This window comes from Sus scrofa, chromosome 9 (assembly GCF_054392235.1).
Source record: "Sus scrofa isolate SSC_HxYL_T2T_F1_AM1 chromosome 9, Sscrofa_HxYL_maternal_Yorkshire_Landrace_v2.0, whole genome shotgun sequence".
NCBI classification, from domain to species: Eukaryota; Metazoa; Chordata; class Mammalia; order Artiodactyla; family Suidae; genus Sus; species Sus scrofa.
In genome coordinates this window covers 69697360-69702145 of record NC_139391.1, presented here as the reverse complement: position 1 = coordinate 69702145, position 4786 = coordinate 69697360, and the positions used below count along the sequence as shown (strand labels likewise).

Genomic DNA, 4786 nt, shown 5'->3' with positions numbered 1-4786 from the left:
GAATCTCCTCATTGCCAGATCCCCATTATTATTATTAGATTTGTCTTTTTAGGGCCACACCCATGGCATACGGAGGTTTCCAGGCTAGAGGTCTAATCAGAGCTACAGTTGCCAGCCTACACCAAGGCCAGCGACAGCAACGTGGGATCTGAGCTGTGTCTGCAATCTACACCACAGCTCATGGCAGTGTCAAATCCTTAACCCACTGAGTGAGGCCAGGGATCAAACTTTTGTCCTATGGATACTAGTTGGGTTCCTTAACCACAGAGCCATGACCGGAATTCCCAGATCCTTATCTTAATTAAATCCAAACAAGGTCATTGTTCCAGGGCTTTGACATGGGCAACTTTTGGGAGGCTGTTTTTCAGCCTCCCACTGGAATCAAACCAGCAGTATAATAATATTCAAGTGACTAATCTAAGGTCTCAAAATGTATGAGAGAATCACAATTATTTACAAATATTACAGATACATTTTTTCCCCATGGTTTGTTCCCTTTTAAAGAAATAAAATTTGCTGTAAGGGAAGAACAAACAGCTAAATTTCTGACTTGATTGCAAAGCATGTACGGTTTTCTTTTCAACATATCACCCTCCAGGTAATATCACTTTCCAGATAATTGTTGAATCAATAGCTATTTTTATTTGAGTTTTCTACTCCTTTTCTTCATTGCCTTTAGTTTCTTTGCTAAAATGTCTTTATTAGCAGTATTAATCCTGATCATAATTTATAAACAAGAACTAGAATGTAAAAAGTCACTGGTGAAGAATTCTCTTGTGACTCAGGGGGTTAAGGATCTGGTGTTGTCACTACTGTGGCTCTCGTTACAGCTGTGGCATAGGTCAGTCCCTGCCCTGGGAAATTCTACATGCCACAGGTGTGGCCAAAAAATTAAAATAATAAATAAATTGTCATTGGTGAGAATACACCACAGTTAGAAAAAAAATATATATATATTTTGCATTTTTAGGGTTGCATCCATGAAATATGGAAGATCCCAGGCTAGGGGTCGAATTAGAGCTACAGCCACCGGCCTTTGCCACAGCCACAGCCACAGCAATGAGGGATCCGAGCCTCATCTGCGACCTACACCACAGCTCATGGCAACAACAGATCCTTAACCCACTGAGTGAGGTCAGGGATCAAACCCGCATCCTTATGGATACTAGTTGGATTAGTTTCCACTGCATCGCAATGGGAACTCCCAGAAAAATATTTTCAAATCTGATTTCTTCTTTCTTTCTTTTTTTTTGCTAAGGAATCTTGTATTTAGATTTTTATCATTCTGTCAAAACATGATTATTTTTAAATAAGCTTTTAAGTTGTTCCATTGTTTTCTTTTTTTAATTACTTAATGAATTTTATTACATTTGTAGGTGTACAACAATCATCACAACCAAATTTTATAGCGTTTCCGTCCCAAATGATTTATTTCAAGTGAGTAAAAAATTCAAAATCTCAACCACTGGCCTTTTTTCTTTTTTCTTTCTTTTTTTTGGTCTAGGTAAATGTTCAAAGAACCCAGGCTAGATTAGAGATAAGACAAAAATCTTTTGAAGAAATCAGCGTAAACCCTTGCTCCTCAAAGAAGACAGTGATGTAATACATATTTTCAAAAATACGTCTTTTTTTTTTTGTCTTTTTGCCTTTTCTAGGGCCACTCCCACGGCATATGGAGGTTCCCAGGCTAGGGGTCAAATCGAAGCTGTAGCTGCCAGCCTATGCCACAGCCACAGCAACTCGGGATCTGAGCTGCGTCTGCGACCTACACCCCAGCTCACAGCAACGCCGGATCCTTAACGCACTGAGCAAGGCCAGGGATCGAATCCACAACCTCATGGTTCCTAGTCGGATTCATTAACCACTGCACCATGATGGGAACTCCAAACATATGTCATTTTTTTGTCCCCTATTTCTACCCACCTTCAGCCCAAGAAGCTGCCCCTACTGGTTGCTCAGGTTTGACTGGGAGTGCACTGGTTGCTGGTATTTTCCCTGGAGGCATCTTGGCAGTGATTCTGGAGGTTCCGATCCTCTGATATCACAGGGGTGGGCAGGTGCCTTATCATCGCGATAAGTCTTGCAGGTGGTTCACAAGGCTGGGTGCCTGGGACAGGCAAAGAGTCTGACCCCTTGACCCTCCCACCCTCCCCAATTCCGGAACTGGAAGGGGATCCTCACCTAAGCTTCTCAGGTGCGGCTCTGCTTCACCATCAAATGCAGCTTTCTTTACTAGAAACACTTAGGATCTGAGAAAGGAGAAAAGAGTTGCATATTATGGGGTTTTGCTTCCCTTTGCATGTGGAGAACGGACTCAACTTAAACCTGGAGCCAGCACTCAGCTGTATATGCTGGCAGAGTGAATTTCCAGTGCTGGAGGTAGGATGATGTCATGGAAAGAGCTCTGGCCTGGATGTTGGGGAGGCAGATCCTTGCTCAGTGACCGGAACCTTCCCTTCCCTTCTTTGTGCTTCTGTTTCCCATGGTTCAAACAAGAGGCTTGGCCAATATGTTCTTTGTGGCATCTTCTGGCTTCACTATCTATCAGATGCATACACTTTACACCGTCTAGGTTGAGCACTGGAGATACCTGGGAAGGCTCACTAGTTGTTTCTTTTTCCAGAAAGTTCTCCCTACACACACACCCTGATGTTGCTGATGGTTATATTTATCAGGCCCCCAAATAAGGTCCAAAAGTACAGGACTATGGTTAGAGTTAAGGGCCATTTCTACGACAGTATCAGTCTTTCATTAAATATGAATCAGGTGCTCCAGGTAGATGCCGGGGCTAAAAAGATGAATAAAATAGCGCCCCTGAAGACGACAGGTAAGTAAACCAAGGATCGCATTACAGTGTGATAAACTCCCTTGTAGCGTTACTAATAAGGCTCCGTGACACATAGAGGATGGACATGTAAATTTACCTGGGGTGGAATCAGAGTGGCTTCCAGGAGGAGGTGACACGTAGGTGGATCCTGAAGGGATGAGTAGAAATTACCGAAGTGGAACAGGCATTAAATCCCTTAGAATGCTTACAATAAGTGTGCTCACGCAGCAGACACTAGCCAACTGCCATGCGACACATTGCTTCCTTCAAAGACAGGTGTCTCTCCTATTGTCTAACTATTCCCTTGGGTCTGACACAAGGGTTCAAACAGTGTGCATCTACTCGGAGCCCCAGTGGCAGGTCCTGGGTAAATTGAGAAAGCTGCCTGGAGTCCAACTTTGATACAGACCGGGGACTGCAGACCCATGGGCTCCAGCAATACCATTTTTCATATGCCTGTATTGAATGCCAGCAACCTGTATTCTATACACAAGACACATTTCCTCCTTTCTCTCTCTTTTTTCCTTTGCTCTTTCGTTTTCCGGTGTAAATTAGGGATCAGGGATATAAAAGATGCCGTCTTCTGAGTGTTTCTAAGGTCTCACCCTGATTCTTCTTAGTCATGGCCAACTTCTTGGAGGAAGCGCTCAGAAAGAAAGGTAAGGGCTGGTTTAACTAATTAGGCTGACATCTTAAGGGGCCCCTTGCTCCTTTCACCCGTGTCACCCTTCCCTGCATTTGACCTTTGTTCCTCTACTAACCTCCCGCCAAGTAGAACCAGGTTTGCTCACTTCCCCTTTTCCGGTCAGTGGGTGGACATGTCCCTCAGGTTCGTGCTTCCAAGCTCTTTCAGCCGAACTGGTTCCTCCGCGCCCATCGCCGGGACTTGGGGTTCCCGCCGGGCTGCGGCGAATTCTCCCGGCTGTGAATTACCCTCGGAGCGGCCGCTGGGCTCCGCCTTCTGCTCGCCCGACCGGCGGTCGAGCGCAGGCTTGGAGCTGGGAGCGCGGAGGCAACACCCTCGCTCGCACACGGCAACCTGCTCCCTTCGGGGAGGGATCCTCCGGCTCGCGCTCCCGCTCGCTCGGCCCCGCCGGCTGCCCGGCCGCGGGGAGCAGAGGGGACCGAGCCCTCGGCGCTGCCGGTGAGCAGTCCCGGCGAGAGGAGCGGCAGGATTACTCATGCGCTAATTGCCGGTCATTAAGTTAAGGAGACGTCCGGAGGGGAGCGCAGACTCCCGGAGGCAGGAGGTGTCTGGGGCCGGCTCCGCCTCGCACGCTGAGCTCGCTCGGCCCGGCCAGGGTTAAGTCTTCGGCTCCCTGCTGCCCGGCTGGCGGCCAGCTGCCTTCAGTGAGAGGCCAGAGTCCCTGCCAGGGAGCCGGGAGGCACGCCGCGGGCCAGGCTGGACCGCATCGGGCCCCTCCCCCATCACCGCCTCGAGGAGGAGCAGAAAGTGGGGGGGGGGGGTGCGTGGTCGGCGCCCCCAGCCCGGCGCCCGGGTGGGCAGAGAGCCAGAGGGGCTGCGGGACACCGAGATGGCCGATGAGATTGACTGGCTGGACTTGCCCGGCCGGTGGACCTACGGAGTTGACCGCGGTGGGAGAGTCTTCTTCATCAAGTATGTGGATCTGTCTCATTCTCTCTCTCTCTTTTTTAAAAAAAGTTGTTCAACTTGAAAGGCAGCAGGGCTGGGGGCTGGCAGGAGAGGGTGGGGGGGGAGCGGTGGCAGGAACAGCAGGCATGACTAATAAGTTTATCACTGTGCCTGTTTGAATGTGTCTCCCGCCTTTTCCCCAGTAGGTCAAAGTCCAGCAGAGGCTCAGCATTCCCTGCCCCTGAGAAAGGCAGGGCAGGGCAGGTGCTGGCCTTCCCCTTTCTCCTGGTCACAGACGGACTGGGGGACCCTGAGGAGGAAGGCTAGACCTGGTGGCCAGCCTGCAGTTTTTTCCTTTCCGCTTC

At 49.0% G+C, this 4786-nt stretch overlaps 1 long non-coding RNA gene across 1 annotated transcript; it reads right to left on the bottom strand.

Moving 5' to 3' along the window:
* Positions 1–1485: 1485 nt before the first annotated feature.
* Positions 1486–4178, bottom strand: LOC102167412 (uncharacterized). Its single transcript, NR_201405.1, is given in 3 exon segments — positions 1486–2249; positions 2925–2975; positions 3589–4178. It is a non-coding gene; the product is annotated as an uncharacterized LOC102167412 (long non-coding RNA).
* Positions 4179–4786: the final 608 nt, after the last annotated feature.